General features: G+C 43.4%; 1 pseudogene; it reads left to right on the top strand.

Annotated features, from left to right (window-relative positions):
• Nucleotides 1-19,037: 19,037 nt before the first annotated feature.
• On the top strand, nucleotides 19,038-19,803 carry LOC136454592 (probable sarcosine oxidase; annotated as a pseudogene).
• The last annotated feature ends 534 nt before the right edge of the window (nucleotides 19,804-20,337 follow it).

Genomic DNA, 20,337 nt, shown 5'->3' with positions numbered 1-20,337 from the left:
ATGTTACAAAACCATAGTATCATATACTCCTCATTTGGTGAGCAATTCCTACCAAAGCCAAATATAACATCTAGCAAGTTTCAAGCCTTCCACATAACCTGCTTGTTATTGTGTTGAGTTTAGTCAAGTCTTGTTGACCCTTGTTGAGAGATTTATCATGCTCCCAAGATCAAGATCACGTACACCCACATATGTTGCTTCTACACTGGGAGTGCGCAAAAAAAACATGCTTCCATTTAGGCCCACCAAAAACTATGTTCCTACACTGGGAGTAGACATAAAAAATGCTTGTTAGGTAAATACTCCATATTATAAAAGAATATGTGGTTTATAAGAAGAGACATAGGCTATGCAGAAAGTTAAAAAAATGGACACATGAAGGTCAAAGTACAAAAGAAAAAAATAATGAGTACATGAAGGCTCATGTATTGAAAAAATAAGAGAAGGAAGAAAGATAGACATGTTTCAAAATAACAGGTTATAGAGAGAGATCATATCTACAAAAGGAGTATAGTTTTAGTTTACCATTTTTCCACACACGTACATGTCTTGATCTAAGAGTATGACACTTCTCTCCTTAGATCCTCAATTTGACTTCACAACATATGCAATACAAGTATGCTATTTATCCCTACCTAAAGCTCCACATAAACCTTTTTAGAAATAGGAGAAAACAAAAGAAGGCCAAACATTGCTATGCCTTGGTAAGGATTTATACACCACTGAGTGATTTGAGAAGTGCCATTTGAGGAGTATAAAGTGAACTATGCTTTTCTTGAGAAAAACTTTCAAAAACTCCATGTTACTAAGATGGGATTTGGGAAGATGACTTTGTTTCAAGAACTGTTCCACTTTTCAATAACCCAAAAAAACATGATAGCAACGCCACAAATCCCACTTGTATAAAGAATGTGTTGGAATAACTTTCATGTAAGCCATATATCTTAGGATGTTATGCTTATGATTACCTTTATCTCTAAGCTTTACTCGAGGACGAGTAAAGAGCTAAGTGTGGGGGAGCTTGTTGGCAGTCCTTAACTCCTTTTATTAACCGCCAACTATCACATAAAATGAACCAATTTGGACACCAAACTTAGAATTAGGACTTAGAACTAACAATTTCCACAAGTTTTGGTGTTTGATCATTTGCAGGAGGGCATTCATGGAACACATGGAAAATACATTCAAAATGCGCAAAGAAACAAAGCATAACACGGTATTACGCAAAGCAAAAAGAGCCCAGAAGGATAAAGCCCACTACCAAGCCAAATCAGGGCCCAGCCATGTGGAGAAAAAGAGCCCAAACCCAAATCAAATGATCTCTAATTGGCATAAAAATTCATGGGCATGGCCCATACATCCCTTGAGGCCCACTAGGCAAAGGCGGTGGTGAAAGGGCTAGGTTAGGGGTGACTGACCTAGGGGTCACCCGACCCCCCATAGGCGCCTCTCTACCACCCCTTCTTCTAGCGATGGCATGGAAGCATGCAGAGGCAGTGCAGCTCGGTCCTCGTGCTAAATTTAGCTCCTAATACCACCTTAAGCCCTGTATAAGTAGAGGGGCACCCCCTCATCTCAACACACACCACACCAAGGAAGAGCACTCCACTTTTGGGCAACACTTTAAGGGCTTAGGCCCTAGTAGCCAGCTAGAGTTGTAAGGGTGAGATGTGAGGAAGAGCTCGGGGAAGCACCAGACTTGTTGGTGTCTCCCCAACTTGTACCTCGACGAGCATCTTTACTTCAATGGGTTCTCCCGCTAAGTGAGTGTTCATGGTTCTTTTGGCTACAAGTCTTTTGATTAGTTAATCTTTACTAATAATTGTTTGCGGATTCATCATCCATCCCTATGGCAGATGCTCTAGTAGAAGGGCCCTGATAAAGATGGATAACCCTTGTTAACACACTAGAGTAGTAGTCGATAGCGTAGATGTGTTGTCTAGGCTAGAGGCTACCTTCATTTTCCTTGTACTCCACGGTTGAGGGGTAGGCAGCAAGTGGTGATAGCCCTGTCCGTTCCTCATAATCCCCCACATCTAGGTATGACGTAGAGCTACATGCCAGTATCGCTTGGCAGACCAGGTGTAAGCTGGTGCCTAGAGCGAGCAAGTAGAAGTAGAGTTTATCTATCCATAGACTCTAAAACCATAGGAATCCATCTCAACCTTTACCAACTCTACCCTTGTGTTGTCCTTGGAAGAACTAGCTAGAAGAGTACCTCCGTTCTCTATGGAAAATATGATAACCTAAATACTTCTGGGTGAAGTGCTACAACGGTACTTCCGTGCACTTATGAATTATTTCTGTTTGTGTTAAGAAATACTAACATTGGTCGAGGTGGTTGGGTGCCTCCAGTTGGTTTCTTTGATCCATATTTTGAGGACATCCGTGCTCGCGTGCGCAACATGATAGCGCCAATGGAGGGAAACCTTGATCAGAGGTTCGAGCATGAATGAGGCTATTTGCAAGAACACCTCGTTAACCTACTACAAACCTCGGTGCGCAACATGGTGGAGAGGATGGAGTTGCTCGTTTCTAGGGAAGAGCTACAGGGGGTCCACAATGACTTGGTGGCCAATACTCAGAACATTATGCAGCTTAGGTAGTCCAATTATTTAAGTTAAGATCAAAGAGTCGGGCAGAAAAAGGGGAGAGCTCCCCATTCCTAGTTCTCCTATAGCTGGATTCCCCAAAACCACAAGAATCCTTTGAATGGGATTCCAACTCAGCACCTTTTGTTTTGGGATTTTGAGAAGAGTTGCTCTTTGGAGAGCACAGTACGATGAAAGTTGTAAGCTATGTTCGGGGGGGAGTTATTGCCTATCGTTGTCCTCTATGGTAGAACCCGTCGGGGAGGCCTAAGAGGCGGTGGTTTACCCTATGGCAGATGTCAGCGGTTCAAGTCCGCTTATCTCCAGCTCATGAACTTAGCGGAAGGGAACAAGGCCCGTGGAGGTTCGGCCGGAAGCTTGATAGTGAAGACGGCGGGGAGAGGTCCGGGAGAGGCTTACCGGAAGGCACACCGGAGACCCATTTGCACGTGGGAAAGGCCTGGGGCTATCCATGGAGTTACCTAACTGGGAGCTTGGCCCTTGCAAGGGGCTCCAACGAGGACTAGGGGGAAGCTTGAGCGCTTCTCAATACCTCGATAAAAATACCGTAGTCATCGATGGGAGTTTGCACCTCTACCTCATCTTTACCTTCCGTATTTACATTGCTACCTTAGTTGTGTGCTTTACTTCCCTAGCTTAGTTGATAGGCTAGTTGATAGGATTGGAACCTAGGTTGCATTACTCTTTTGTGGTAGAGATAGCAACACACCTAGCAAAACCATAGTTGCACAATTAGATAGTTTACTTTCCTACATAGGTTTTGACTAGGTGAAATTAGAGGCCTTAGTTAGAAGTAGAATTTTAAGTTGTCTAATTCACCCCCCCTCCTCTTAGGCGTCATGGTCCCTTTCAAGTGGTATCGGAGCACGTTGGCTCAATTTGAACCTTTGGCTTCACCGTCATTGAGCCAACGCTATTTAGAGTGGTTGGGATTGATACCTTTAGGCCTCCGTACTTTGACAGCACTAACTTCCTCTACTATAAAGCTAGAATGTCTTGTCACCTTGAGGTGGTAGATTTGGGTGTTTGAGAGTCACTTGTGACATGATGAAACCCATTAAGAATCCCGATAAACCCACAAAGAGTGAAGAAAAAGAAATTCATTTCAATGCTAGAGCTAAAAATTGCTTATTTGAATCTTTTAGCATGGATGTGTTTAACCAAGTGTTCACTTTAAATATGGCACATGAAATTTGGTTAAAACTCTAAGAGCTCCATGATGGCACAACTAATATTCGTGAGCAAAAATATTGTCTAGCTAAACAAAATTATGATTCCTTTAAAATGAATGATGATGAGCTTGTCCGTGATATGTATTCTCATTTGAATCTAATTATCAATGAGCTCCATTCAATAGGATTAACAAAGCTATATGATGCATACATCATGAGGAAGATCATCTCTGTGCTACCACAAAAGAAATATGCAAGCATCATCACCATCCTTCACAACATGGAGGACTTTAGCACCATGACCCCGCCATAGTCATTAGCAAGATAGTGGCTTTGAAATGACACAGAAGATGGGTCAAGAAGAAGCCTCGTCATCAAGCAAAGGCAAAGCTCTCGCATGTAGTGAGAAAAAGAAGATGAAGGGCAAGAAAGTAGAGACAAGCTCAAGCTCAAGCTCCTCAAGTGAAGATGAAGATGATGATGATGATGATGATGATGATTCAAGTCATGATGATCAATCTTCCTCCTCCACCTCTGACCTTGATAAAGAATCAATCAAACTTATCAACAAGGTGGAGAAGATGATCCAAAGGCTCAATGTCAAGGGTGTGCCCATCCAAATTCAAGATTTCATCTTCACCAATCAAAGAAATGAGCAAAGAAAGAAAGGATGCTATGGATGGGACAAGTTGGGGCACTTTGTGGAAGTTTGTCCAAACAAGCCCACACTCAAGACAAAGAAGAAGGCATGCAAGGACAAAGCCCTCACATCAATAAGGTCATGGGATGATTCTTCAAGTGAAGAAGACCATCACAAGAGGCGAGGCCACAAGCACTCATCATCAAGCTATTCTCATGTGTGTGCCTTATGGCATGAGGTAACGAAAGCTCATCCTCTAGTGAGAGTGATAGTGATGATGAAATGCCTTCTCTTAATGAACTTGTGCAAGAAATCTTAAATATGCTAAGGCTTGTACTAGCCAACAAAAGAAGCTAAAAATATTGTAAGAAAAGCTAGATAGTTCACAAGAAGCATATAAAACCATGCTTGAACAATATGAGATATTTGCTAATCTCAATATTGAACTATCTACTAAAATTGAGCAACTTGAGGCTAGTGCAACAACAAATGCATGCACAATCAATGATGAGCAACTTGTAAAGAAAAATGAAAAATTAAAAGAAAAGTTAGCTAGCTCACAAGATGCTTATAAAAGTTTGCTTGCCAAAATGGAAACCATGTGCAAACATTGTGATGAGCTAACTAATAAAGTTGCTAATCTTGAAGCCATCGGTACAACCCTCACCAAGGCACCTAAAAAGAAAAGTACTATCTTTGACATGCTTAAAAAAGATGCTTCTACTTCTTGCAATGATTTATGTTTAGACTCACTCTTGTGCAACCAAGTTTGTGTTGAGAAAATTGTTGTAGATACATGCACACAAGAGGTCATAATGGAGAATGAGCAACTAAAGCAAGAAGTGGCTTGCCCTACCAAGGACTTGACTCAAGTAAAAGGCAAAATGGAGCAAGTCCAACATCATCAAGATAACACCGTTAAGGGAGTGAAGAAGCTTGATGAAGGACAAACCGTGGTTTGCTACATGTGCCACAAGGAAGGCCACAAGTCCTATGAGTGTAAAGTGAAGAATGGGGAAGGAGCTAAGAAGAAAGAGAAAAACAAAAAGGAAACAAGCAAGCTATCCAACACCTACACCAACAAGGTGGACAAAAAGGCCTCCACACCTTATCTCTTGAAGAAGAAGAAAAATGACAAGGTGGTGGCCATCAAGGTGAACAAGTAAGCCAACAATGGGGCCAAACGCATTTGGGTGCCAAAGGAGGTCATTTCCAACATGAAGAGCACCAAGAAGGTTTGAATCCCGAAAGGGAAGTCAGAAGTCTGATGGACTTCAGGGAATTTGGTGACTCGGCATAGTTTTGGTGCATTTCATGGGGTGCATCATGATGGTAAAGATAATTGCCAAGTAGGTTAGTGAATACTATGGACCCAAATTCCCCTTCCCATGTTAAGTAACTAGATTTAATTTCTTGCAATCTCTATTAGCATCTAGTTATTTTTCATGCATAGGTTTGCATTTGCATGTTTAATCTTTTGTCATGCATACACTAGGTAAATCATATGGTAGGCTTGCTCGGTATCACTCTTACCCTTGGAGCAAACCTACATGGTTTCAATTGCTTAGGAGCACAGCACATAGCTTGTTTTACAATTGTTTATCTAATATGTGTCAAAGTCCAAATTATAGATAATTTCCCCCGAATATCACTTTTGAAAATGATTATCACATTCATGCGATGTCATCTTTCAAGTGGCATTTTTTTAAAATCAATGTGCTCCTACAAGTATTCTATGCTTGTATGCACAAATTTAGGGGGAGGTTACTCTACAAGTTGGAAGCCTTGAGACTAACATTTTTTTAAGCTTTCTGTGTATAGTAGTCTCATTGCAAGGAAAATGGAGTCCCCGGAGTTAAGCATCATGCTTCAAAAATCCATCACCTATTGCAAGTGGTGTCAATCAAATTGATTTGTACATGTGGTATTTATAAACCAATATCATCATGTTGATATCAATTTGGTATTTATATGCTTTCTCCATGCATTATATAGATTAAACTCCTTTTAGCAATAATTTGTCAATTATGCATATGCTTTGCCTTCCACCATATGTATGCATATATTTAGGGGAGCTTAGTCTATGTAATGTGAGAGTCAAGTTTTGTGATCTATTGCACTCCACATTCAAAGGATCACAAAATTTAACCCTTCCTTTTGCTACTAATGTCTTCCTTTTCGGTGGTTGATTCCAAAGGGGGAGAATTTGTAGAACCAAAAGCAAGCCCGATCTTAATAATTTACAAGGTGGTAATGGTCCGAGAAAGGGAGGATAGTGGATTATGGAGTTAGGGGGAGGTTTAAATCCATAATGCCACATGGGGACATTTACAAGGGTAAGATAAGTTTCCAAAGATGTTTACATGTGGTATCTTTTTAGCTTTACATGTGGTATCTTTTAGCATTATATAACCTTGCCCTTTGCATTGCATCCTAGCAAGTAGTTAGTTTTTAAATTCCAAAATTCTTATTATTTGCTTGCTTTGGTCGTGTTATCATCAATCACCCAAAAAGGGGAGATTGTAAGGAAAATAGACCCTAGGCCCATTTACTATGGATTTCGATGTTTGATGACCAACACAACCAAATTGGACTAATGAATTCGCAAGTAATTGTTTTGTAGTTCAATAGGGTGCAAACATGACATGGACGAAGGTGACATGATGATCCGATGATCAACACCTTAAACAAGATCCTAGAAGCACAAGAGAGGATCCAAGATATCAAGCAAAGTCCAAGCACGAAGATAAGAACCAAGCTAGATGAAAGATCACAAAGAAACGAGCTCCATAGAGGTGACCAGATGCGGCCCTATGAGTACCAAATGCGCCTGATTAGTTGCTCGGCAATAGCAGCAGTGACCGGACCCTGAGCGAGGCAGTGACCGGACAAATGGACTTTATTGTTCATCATCGCGTCAACAACTCAGTGATGACCAGACACAGTGGCACTGGATGACCGGACGCACAAAGTCTAGCGTCTGATCATGTCCATAAAGCTTCTAGAGTGGCGCCAATGCGACTAGACGTGTCCGGTCAATGATGATTGGACTCGGTAGTGCATCTGATCTCTACGCATGTGCTCAATGGTCAGGATGACCGGACACATACGGTTAGGACGATAGCAGCGTCTGATCAGTAGCAGAAAGCTAGATTTCACCCCCAACGGCTACTTTCTCTATGTGGATTATAAATAGACCCCCAACCGGCCATTTGAGAAGAGGAAAGCTGAGAAAACATACCAAGGGTGTTGATACACCATTTTAGTGATCTCTACTTGCATAGTGCTTAGAGATTCATTAGGTGATTAGTGTAGGTGCTTTGCGAAGTGCTTAGGTTGATTAGACCACCGCTTATGCGCTTGCTCTAGGTTTAGGCCTAGTGTTTAGTGAGGTTTGCACACCTCTTATCACTCGGTGCTTGCACACACCATTGTTGTACATCGGAGGGGCTTGTAGTCTTGCGAGATCACACCAATCATGTTTGTGGTGTGGCCGCCACCATGTACCGAAGGGAACAAGGCCCATGGCGATTTGGGCGGAAGCTTGGTGAAGACGACGGGGAGCGGTCCAGGAGAGGCTTGCCGAAAGGCACACCGAAGACCCACTTGCACATGGGGAAGGCCCAGGGCTATCCATGGAGTTATCCAACTGGGAGCTTGGCCCTTGCGAGGGATTTCTTGCGAGGGGCTCCAACAAGGACTAGGGGGAAGCTTGAGCACTTCTCGATACCTCGATAAAAATACCAGAGTCGTCAATGGCAGTTTGCACCTCTACCTCATCTTTACCTTCTGCATTTACATTGCTACCTTGGTTGTGTGCTTGACTTTCCTAGATTAGTTGATAGGCTAGTTGATAGGATTGGAACCTAGGTTGCATCACTCTTTTGCGGTAGAGATAGCAACACACCTAGCAAAACCGTAGTTGCACATTTAGATAGATTACTTTCCTACATAGGTTTTGACTAGGTCAAATTAGAGGCCTTAGTTAGAAGTAGAATTTTAAGTTGCCTAATTCACCCCCCCTCTTAGGCGTCATAGTCCCTTTCACACAGGTAAAGTATGTTTCCTATAGCAACAATGTCCTGCTAGGCCTACTAACAAGAGGTGGACTACAAAGGTTCAGCGATGCTATAAGAGTCACCCTCGCGAGCTACCACCGATCCGAAAAATAGGGTACATCCATGAGTAACCGAGTCTAAGCACCACACTTACACTATGAATACTACTTTAACCCAAGAGCTACAAGAATTAAAGTACTCAAAAGAGAGTCACAAACCTAAAGAATAATATGAACAAGATGCTTACTTGAATTAGAAGTCGATTACTAGAGAAATCTCAGAAGCAAGCTCAAGAAGAACTTGATTCCACCAGGGTATAAGTCATAGAGAGAGCACTAACAAGTTGGGACTCCTCCAAACTCTTTCCTCTCACTCTATCTCACTATCTCTAATACAAGATCTATTGAGGACTAATCTTCTCTTGATTGCTAGCCCTAATCCTGGTGGACATATGAATTAGGGTTTCTGGCTTCTTAGCTCTTAGGATCAAATGAGGCATCTACCCTAGAGGGGGGTGCATGTAGGTATATATAGCCTGGAGCATCAATCCTGAGCCCTTAGATCAAACCGACTTGAATAAACTATGGAGATGCAATCCTTAAGGTGGTGGAGAACCGACATAGCAACGAGAGGTTGACATAGGAGGCCCACAGGTTGGGCGGCCTCTAGGTGGGGCCAACCGGCCCCACATGTTAGGAACATGGGCTCCGCTTCGGTGATTCACCTTCTTGAGTCTTCTAGAGTCTTCCCACGTCGATTACGCGGCAGAATTCTATAATTTCCTTTGAAGAATAGGTCCTCCTTGGCGGTTTTCTAATTAAATCCTACTAGAAACACAGATTCACCAAAACTTGTGGAATTTGTTAGATTAAACCCCTAAGTCTACATTGGTGATCCATTTTAGCCATTTATATAAGTTATATTGCTGGTTTATGATGAGTGTTAACTACCGTCAACAAACTCCCCCACACTTAGGCTTTTACTCGTCCTCGATAAAAGGATGGATTACTTAAGACATAACCTTAGAACAAGACATCAACATAAAACCATTCCTAGTCATGCATGCACTGTAGGATTCAAAGTGTCTACCATGAAACTTTGGGCAGTTGAAGAATGGAATAGTTTGAAACAGATCACCATCTTCCTTCAGTCAAGTCAATTGGATAAATATTTTAAGATTTTTGAAAACAAAACATAGCTTACCTTCTCCATTTGTAGTACTCTCAAATCACTCTCTATATATGGTATTTTTAGATCCTCACCAAGGCATTGATGACTGTGTCTTCTTTTTGCCTACTTCTAAAACCTTATGTGGAGCTCAGGTAGGGATGAATATGAAAACATAATTGCATTGCATATATTGTAAAGTCAAAACAAGGATCCAAGGAGAAAAATGTCATACTCTTAGATCAAGATGTGCATGTGTGTGGATATGTATATGGTGGCTAACTGAATTCTACTATGCTCCATGAAACATATCTCTATTCTTTCAAACTTGAAAAACTTTTGTAAGAAAACATGGGCTATCTTATTCATCTTTCTCTCTCTCTTTTTAGGCGGGCGGGCATCTGAGTACCCATTGTTTTAGATATCTCAGACACTTGTCCATTTTTTCAATACATTTTTTTATTTTTCTTTTCATGAATAACTTTTTTCATAGCTCATGACTCTCTTTCTGCAATTGAAACTTTTCAAGAGAGACATTCACAAGAAATTGGAGCATTTATCCTATCAAACATATTTTTGTGTCTATTCCCAAAATAGGAGTAGAACATTTTTAAGTGGATGGAAAACATGTTTTTGCATACTCCCAGTGTAGGAGCAGTAGATATATATGGAGTGTATGTGATCTTGATCTTAAGAGCATGATAAGTTTCTCAACAAGGGTCATAAGGTTTGATCAAACTCAATACAATGACAAGTAGTATATGTAGAAGGTTTCTCTAGTTTATATTTGGCTCTAGTGGGATATTGCTTACCACAGAGGAGAGGTGTAGCTATTCTTTTTAGCTTTTTTTTAAAATAAAATTCTCCAATAACGAGACATCAAGAATCAAGTTCTCATTATTCTATTATATCTCATTCCACAACAACTTAAGTAACATGGCGTCCCTAATAATAAGTTCCCAACAGCAGCAAGACTTCTAGGAAAAGTATTATGTGAGTCTATCCTTAAGTCATGACAGAAATAATCTTTCCTTAGGTTTTAAAGTTGTTTTATTAAGTGATTTTTAATTTGGGTCGAAACAGAAATCGAAACATATAAAAATAGAGTGTATCGGGCTCAAACCTAACCGTGGACAAAGCGCGAGGTGAGGTGATGTTGTGGTGGGCCGACCGGCCCATATAGGAGGCTAGGCAGCCCACTCTCGAGCCCATTTCGGTCCAACTTTGGCAAGCGTGATTTTTGGTCCATTGCTTTCATTCGTGATTTTCATGATTGAATTTTGTCTTGTTGTTGCGGTGTGTCTCCCCCACAATTGTTTTCATGTATACCTTTATGCACAACATGTGGAGACAAACACATATCCAAAAGAAATAGAGAACAGATAATAATAAGAAGACTTCATTAATATCATAAGGCACTTTACTACACAAGCACAAACTAAACACAAACTTTTGACTACCTAGCACAAACTTTAATATTCAAATGATCTGAGCTAAGCGACTAACCTAAACATACTATCTTTAAACACTTGACCTAACCACTCGTGCCTTATTATTGACTATCTAATTCTTATTTCTTCATCTTAGAAACAAAATGATTCAAAGCATTTAGGTCATGTTGTAGGCTCTTGTGATAGACGTGTTCTTCGCTAATCCTTTGCTCTAGGGTATAGATAACATCGGAGAGGTCTTTAATCTTCTTCTTTTAAGAGAGCAATAGTCATCCTTGGATGCTTCTTAGCCTCGGGGATAGGTGGTGGTGGCACCTTCCTCTTCTTCTTCTTTGGAGGAACAACCCTGATCTAATCTGGCATAGCGCGAACTCCATCAATAGTGGTACGAGGGGTGACCGATTTGTATTTTGCACATGTAATGTCTCCAAATTTGTTGGTCTTCACTCCAGTTAGCACCTCGTGTCCCTTCGGAGGAAGGAGGTTGATCTCCTTCGTCACCTTGATCAGCTTCTGGACGTCTAGATGAGACTCTTGTTGGCGTGGCTTGCCTTCAAGAAGTGGACGTGGCGGCGACAGAGCAAGGACCGAATGATAGATAGTTTGGGCAAAGTAAGATTGAGTTGAGCAAATGGGGGTAACTTCTGGAGGAACGATGATCAGCGCAAGCACGTCGGGCTTCTTGCTAGGATCAAAACCATAGGTGGACGATCTCTTTGTTGGCCATGGGAACTAGAGAGGAGGAGAGCGTTGCTGCTGTTAGAGAGAGAAGGCTTTCATGGGATGGCTATGGAGGTAGGCAGAGGCTCCCTTATATAGGGGGAACAACATGCAATAGGGGTCAAGATCTATCCACATGAGGTCTCGTAACGAGGAAAAATCGAATACGTCGAAAAACTATGGGATTTTAACAAGGATCTAGAAGACATGAGAGAGTTGACTGGGCATGAGAGGGGCTGATAGTAGGCCGGGTGACCTCTAGGTGGGGCTGACCGGCCCCACATGTCATCCTCTCATGGTGAATTTTCTCGCGGCGGTTTCTAACCCCTATCTAATCCCAGAAAGTATATTTTTCGCGTAACAAAACATAAGGAGGATGGCAAAGGTGTAAATCTACAGTAAAATCTAGAAATCTACCTCATCCAAATCCTCAGGTGGTTTTTCAGGTTCTAGAAAGATCTTGAGATAGTGGCCATTTACCTTGAATAATGTACCTTCATTGTTTTGAAGTGTTACCACTCCATGCGACGATGTGCTTATCACCTTGAATGATCCTTCCCATTTGCTTCGAAGTTTTCCATGCCCAAATAATTTCACCCTAGAATTAAAAAGTAACACCTTATCTCTGGGGGCAAACTCCTTCTTGGTCCTCTTGTCATACCATCTTTTCATTCTCTCCTTATAAATCTTGGAGTTGTGATATGCTTTTTCCTGCCATTTATCAAGCTCAGAGAGTTGCATCTTCCTCTTAATTCCTATGGCTTCAAAGCCCATGTTCCATCGCTTGATAGCCTAGTGAGCTTTGAATTCTAGCTCAACAGGTAGATGGCAGGTCGTCCCGTAGACTAGTTGATATGGTGACATTCCAAGTGGTGTTTATAGGCCGTTTTGTAAGCCCATAGTGCATTGGGTAGTCGATCTTTCCATGTAGTTCTCATCTCATTGACCGTCCTTTGCAGAATGTTCTTGATTTATTTATTTGATGTTTCTGCTTGGTCACTTGTTTGAGGGTGGTATGGAGTAGCGACATTGTGATGAATTCTATGCTTTGACAAGTAATTATGAAAATTCTTGTCAGTAAAGTGAGTTCCTCCATCACTAATCATCATCCTTGGAACTCTGAATCTTGGAAATATTGTCTCTTCAAACTTATTCTTGGAGTTCTTTGATCAGTAGCCTTGCATGGCATGGCTTCAACCCACTTGGAGACATAGTCAACTACCACCAAGATGTATTCATAGTTCTTTGACTTTGGAAAAGGTCCCATGTAGTCGATTCCCCAGACATCAAAGAGCTCAATCTAGAGGTTGGTGGTGAGTGGCATGGCATCTCTTGAATTAATGTTCCCATGCCTTTGGCATGCTCCACACCTTCGGATGAAGTCCTTCGTGTCTTCATACATGGTTGGCTAAAAGAATCTACGTTGTTAGATCTTTGAATGAGTGTGGAATGCACCATAATATCCTCCATATGGTGATGAGTGGCATCTCTTGATGATCTTGATGCCTTTTTCCACCGATACACACCTTCTGAGTAGGCCGTCAGAGCAGACTCTGAAGAGGTACGGTTCATCCCATATGTGGAGACGACTTTCATAGATGAGCTTCCTTTTATTCTCCCCTGATGGCACATAACCTACATCGATAAAGTTAACAATATTCGCGTACTAGGGGTCGGATTTTGTGACCTTGAAGAGCATCTTATCCCGCAGCGAATTCTCAAACTACATTCTGGACAAGTGATCAGCAACATAATTTTCTACTCCCTTTTTATTTTTTCTTTCTAAGTTAAATTCTTGGAGTAACAAAATCCATCTTATTAATCTGGGTTTAGCATCTTTCTTAGTGAGCAGATATTTCAAAGCAGCATGATCAGTATAAACAATCACCTTAGCTCCTCCTAAGTAAGATCTAAACTTATCAAAAGCAAAAACAACAGCCAAGAGTTCTTTTTTAGTTGTTGCATAATTAAGTTGAGGTCCTATCAAAGTTTTGCTAGCATAAGCAATTGCATGATGCTTTTTATCTTTAGTTTATCCCAAAACTGCCCCCACAGCATAATCACTAGTATCACACATAATTTCAAAAGGTAGCGAACAATCAGGGTGTTGAATAATTGGTGTAGAGATGAGTGCTTTCTTAAGAATGTTAAAAGATTTCAAGCATGCATCATCAAATTCAAAGGGAACATCCTTAGCCAAAAGATTTGTTAGCAGTCTAGCAATATGTGAAAAATCTTTTATAAAGCGGCGGTAAAAACCAGCATGGTCAAGGAAACTACAGATCCCTCTTATATTTACGGGACGAGGTAACTATTCAATTACTTTAATTTTAGCTCTATCTACCTCTATCTCTCTTTTGGACACCAAGTGTCCAAGCACTATTCCTTCTCTAACCATGAAATGACATTTTTTCCAATTAAGAACTAAGTGCTTTTCTTCACATCTTTGCAAAACCTTATCTAAATTTTTAAGACCATCATCAAAAGTTTTTCCATAAATAGAAAAGTCATCCATGAAAACCTCCATGATTTCTTCAATCATATTAGAAAATATAAACATCATTGTCGATGAAATACGACCAGTAATCTACCGAGGGGTATGTCCATGGTAGTAGATGAATCGGTGGAGGTGCACGAGATACAAACTAGATGGTAATATAAGCACCGAGACATAAGATTTAGATAGGTTCGGCCGTCAGTATGACGTAATACCTACATCCTGCATTTCGATGTATTACATTGAGATATGTGGAGATGCTCACTAGGGGACCCCTGTTTCTCCTTATATACTCTGGAGGGGTAGGGTTACAAGGAAAATATCCTATTTGATATTACAATATCTTATTATAGCCTTGCGGTGCATGCCGACCAGTGTCGTGCGTCGCATGCCTTGATCTTTTGGGCTAGGCCACCTCTGATGGTGCATCCCATGTCTTGTCCCGTGGATACTAGGGGTCATACCCCCATAGCTAGTCCTCGAGCGCCTTGTATCAGCTTGGCGACAACATCTTGATCAAGTCCAAGCAGTTTATCATGAAGCCGAGCGGTGAAGATTGAAACCAACCAGTTTGACTGGTAAACTGAGTGGTGAAGATTGAAGCAAACTGGGTGGTAGACCACAGACTTGGACGAGTAAGGCTTGCTAGAAGGATGTAAGGGGCTTAAGATAAAATTTAAAAATTCTTCACCTTAGGTGAAGTGTAGCCACTTAGACTCCTTAGTGAATAAGGAGGGTAAATCAGAAAAAAGCAGTACATTCACCGTCAGGTGAAGTGTAGCTATTTAGTCCCCGAGCCTCCTAAAAGATGAAGAAATAAATCTTGTAGCAGGGTCAAGGAAATAAATCTAAAAGCTTGCTAATGCCATCTATCATGTACTTATCAAGATCCCAAACGTGCTGCCCAAGATCAACACCCTGATCCAAATAGCATGAAGCAACTTGAAAGCACAGCGATGAGACGTAGCAAAATCCAAACGCCAAGGGACTCCCTAGCTTAGCTGGTGACTCTTGCATGAAGAATCCAAGTGCCGAGGAGTCCCCAGCATAGCTAGCAAGTCCCTAGCATAGCTGTCGATGAAGCCAAAGTGACTAGCAATCTGATCAGCGGTGAAGTGAATGCCTGAGCGAAAGTAAGCATCGAACAGTCCGACAAACTGGTCGGCGATGAAGTCCATGGACCGAACGGTTCGACCAGTTGGTCGGCGGTGAAGTCCGAGTGCCAGGTGGAGCGACCACCCAGATGATGATCCTCTTGTCCTTCCTAACGGATCTAGTCCCCGAGCATAAGCTCGTTGACTGAACTAGGCCCCTAAAATAAAAATATGTAGAATGGGTAGTTGATGATGTAAAAATAAAATATATGAAACATAGAGGAAAATCCGTAGTGATGAAATAACGTATGCAGCTCGGCGATCAGTTGTAAATGAGCATTATGTTCGTTTTTGGATGAAGTGTTTATATTTCATATAAACCATCTGAACAGTTAGTTTGTAGCTCAGTCTCCAACCCTGGCTAGCCCGTTAACCATAACGCAGAGCATGGAGCCCAGAGCCCATGTGTGTAGGAACAACAAAGCGTCGCCAAGGAGCCGCTGCCAACCACCCGTAACGCAGAGGGCAGACGCTCGTGCACGTGAAGGGAGAAGCCAAAGATAGAGCCATCTCTGGAGACATCCGAGCGTCAACATGACTGTTTAGGGATTTATTGAGTCGAAAGCGTGTGTCATCTTTAAGATGGTATACGTGGAGAAAAAAGTCATTTCAAGAATACTTATGGAGAAAATAGCATGGAGCGAAATCGGAGACGTATGAAGATTAGAGAATATTTAGAAGAATACTAAAGCATGACTTAGCTTGATTGACACCGACTGGAATAGAGGAGACGGTGAGCCATGATGTCTGAGTAGATGGGTGTGATTTGGATGGCTCGCTTAAAAGCTCGGACGGCTCGCTTGACAACTCAGACGAGTACACGAAGTCATAGGCGAACAGGCGTAATCGGAGCCTAACGGAGCCAATCCGCATGGGGAGGCAAAGCCCTTGAGCATATCCGACCGAGGCAAGGGCACAGTCCAAGATCTTCCTTGCATGCCTAAGATACGTGAGGTTGCTTGCATGGTGGTGTAGATCTAGATGCATATGTGCTTGTATATCTCTTCAACTACTCCAATTAGCTTGTATGGCCGATCAGCATCTTTGGTGGAAACACTGCTCCACATCGTGTTATCGTCAGCCGCCTTTCCTGATTGCTGGTTGTCATGATCCGCGGAAGCGATCTTGCGTATTCGATCAGAAATCACGAGCAACAACAAGATGCGATTAGGTTTCTTCCAACTAAAATCATGCAGACATATGGATATATCTAGAAGTATAATAACAATATTTAATTAGGAAGCGACTTGACTTAGCTTTCTTAGATTGCTTGACTCCGATCTTGTTGTTGCGTGTTGCGTCTGTTGGAGGCGTATGGCAAGGCATCGGACTCCCGCATGTGTGGCCGTTCACCAAGGAAAGCAATCCGCTGCGTGCCAGCGTCGAGTTGCTACCGAATGCCTAGTTGTCGGCGACGTTGGTTGAAGAAAAGATTCCCGTCTGGTTCGCCATAGAATTAGCACGCACACCCCCTACCTAGCGTGCCACTATCGACAAAATACGACCGATAGTCTACCAAGGGGTATACTCATGTTAGTAGATGAATCGGTGGAGGTGCGCGAGATACGAACTAGATGGTAATACAAGCACCGAGACACAAGATTTAGATAGGTTCGACCGTCAGTATGATGTAATACCTGCATCCTGTGTTCTGATGTATTGCATTGAGATATGTGGAGATGCCCACTAGGGGACCCCTGTCTCTCCTTATATACTCTTGAGGGGTAGGGTTACAAGGAAAATATCCTATTTGGTATTACAATATCTTCTTATAGCCTTGCGGTGCATGCCGACCAGTGTCGTGTGCGGCACGCCTTGATTTTGTGGGCTGGGCCACCTCTGATGGTGCGGCTCATGTCTTGTCCTGTGGATACCGGGGATCATACCCCCATAATCATGTATCTTTGAAAAGAAGCTAGAGCATTACATAGTTCAAAAGACATTCTACGGTAAGCATAAGTTCCATATGAACATATAAAGGTGGTTTTGCTTTAGTCATCTGGATGGATCGGTATCTGGTGATAACCTGAATACCCATCAAGGAAACAGAAGAAACAGTGATTCGCCAATCGCTCCAACATTTCATCAATGAAGGGCAACGGAAAGTGATCTTTCTTTGTTGCCTTGTTAAGTTTTCGGTAATCAATGCACATCCGCCATCCCGTGACGGTTCTTGATGGTTATGATGAGTGTTAACTACCATCAATATTTAGCAACTCCAGTTTCATACTTGGCTGATTTTAGAGAATGGATGGTCAGAAGGATTCCATGGCCGCCATGATGTTGGGTTTGTAGTGGTTTGCAGCCTCTGGTTTGCTGTTTTTCTAGAATTTGTTGTTTATAGTGTAGCCACCTATGATGGAACTTACTTGAATTGCAGCACCAAATTCTAAAGCTGAGGCCTCAAATTTTTCTAGCCTGTGATGTCAAACAAGTTTCATTTGATCATGATGAACCACCTTATCGGTGTGGCATTTAGGATCATGGGTAGTTTCATATCTCAACCCCAAGATCTTCAATGCCGCATTCATGTGTTGTTTCATGCCTCACCAGTGACGGAGGCTAATCAATTTTATGATTTCACACAGACATGGGACCTTGCTATGTTGTTTTCATGGCTTTACATGGCTTTGCATGAGTGCAGTGAACAAGTTATTGGCTTCATGGCTATGGGGTAGGCCGAGCTACCCGGCTACCGAATACAATCTCAGTTTGGTAGTTGGAGTTAGTTGGTCCTTGAGCCCGGCTGCATGAAGGGAATCAAACACAATATCAATGTGGCCTGGCCCAATTGGTACATGGTGTCAAACATGAGCACTTGCACCACTATAGACAGCCCTGGGCTGGCCTGGGCCTATCCGGTTGGCTGAGCCGGCCTCAGACACCATATCAAACACGCCCAAAGTCCCGGTAGGAAGGTGCGATGAAAGGTGGTATGCCTCTTGGGACAATTGCTACGAGGACCGACGAAAGGGTGTATGCCTCTTGGGACGATTGCTACGAGGACGGGAATGTGATTCCTAGATAATTAGGACGTATCTAGAACGTATCTATGGAACAAGTATGGATCTTAAGATAATCAGGACCAATTTCTTGTATTTTATTCGGCTGATGTAAAAGAGTTTTTTTGTTTTCTTTTTCTGCCGTTTTCTCCCTGGTGTGTATATAAAATTAGAGAAATTTTATGTTACGTTCCTTGGGCCGCGCCGCCGCCCATCTCTAGCTCCAGCTCTAGCGCCGCGCCGCCGCCCAGCTCCAGCTCCAGCTCCACCGCTGCGCCATTGTCTGCTGTCTGCAGCTTCGCTGCTCGCTGCTTCGCCGGTTGCCGGCGGCGTTCATCCCGTTGAAGCATTCTCTGTCTTCTCCCTCTTCGACGTTCCGCCGTTCCGGTGTGCTTTGGGACACGTCCCAAGCATCGATCCATCGCTCGTACCGCTTCGTCCCCGACCCACGTTCCGGAACGGTCGTTCCGGGGACCCGCGTTCCGTGTGACTGTACGGGGCTGCACGCACGCCGCCGCCTCCACCCTCCAGACTCCTCTTCCTGGCCAAAATCTGAGAAGAACCATGGCCACACCCACAGCTCCCGTGGCCGCCGCCGGCGCCCGCTGTTTCGACTTCGATGTGATCGTCCTGGGCTCCGGCATCATGGGTAGCTGCATGGCGCACGCGGCGGCGTCTCGAGGCGCGCGCGTTCTGCTCCTGGAGCGCTTTGACCTGCTGCACGGCCTCGGCTCCTCGCACGGCGAGTCGCGCACCATCCGCGTCGCCTACCCGGACGCGCGGTACCCGCCGATGGTGCGCCTCGCCGGCCGCCTCTGGGAGGACGCTGAGGCCGAGTCCGGCCAGCGCGTGCTCACCCCGACGCCGCTGCTCTTAATGGGCCCCGCGCAGCAACTCCTCGGTCATCGCCGCCGCCAGAAACGCCGGTGCGGAGGAGGTGGAGGATGTGGCCGCGAGGTGGGGAGGCGCGTTCCGGCTCCCGGATGGGTGGGTAGCCGCGGTGAGCGAGCGCGGCTCCGGCGTGCTGCACGCGACCGGGGCTGTCAAAATGTTCCACTATCACGGCGGACCGCCGTGCGACCCGGACGACCGGGACTTGGTCTCTGGCGGCGGCGACGTCGTGGAGCGGATGGCCCGCTGGATTGACGAGTTCATTCCTGGACACGTGGAGACCGCCGGCGGGCCGGTCGACCGGCTGCCGTGCATGTACTCCATGACGCCGGACGAGGACTTCGTGATCGACTTCCTCGGCGGGAAGTTCGGGCAGGACGTGATGGTCGGGGCTGGGTTCTCTGGGCATGGCTTCAAGATGGGTCCGGCGGTAATGTAAGCTGGAAATCCCAACACAAATACTTTGTTTCTTATTTTGCTTTGTATAAAGCAAAGCCATGCAACATGTACTCCCCCTCCCTCAAATGATGAGGAACTAGTCCATTGCGCGTCCTCGCGCACGCCGGCAAATCACCTGGTTAAGACACAGATAAAAAATATGTTTAATCTTTGTATGAAAATAATATTAGAAGTTTAACGTAGATATGTCATGCACAAAAACCTAAAGATTAGAGCTTTTTTGTATATGGTGCAGGACACATCTACTCTGCATACTTTTAAAATCATGGCATTTTCTATGCGTGGTAATCACGAATTTACAATGCAAATTTTAGAACAGTGTCTTAAAACCCCAAGGGCACACAAAGCAGTGTTCGGCTGGTATGAATTTTTTTACTGTTTATGCTGGAATGTTATGAGGGAAAAACACTGCTCCGGTTGAAAAAAGAAGTCGAACAAGCCAGCTTGTAGCTCAGCCAAACACTGCCTAACACTGGTGATTAAGAACTTCCACACTACTAAAAACCTGACAGCC

Source organism: Miscanthus floridulus, chromosome 5, assembly GCF_019320115.1.
Source record: "Miscanthus floridulus cultivar M001 chromosome 5, ASM1932011v1, whole genome shotgun sequence".
NCBI lineage: Eukaryota > Viridiplantae > Streptophyta > Magnoliopsida > Poales > Poaceae > Miscanthus > Miscanthus floridulus.
The sequence above is the reverse complement of the archived record's forward strand: the minus strand, read 5'-3'. Positions and strand labels throughout refer to the sequence as shown.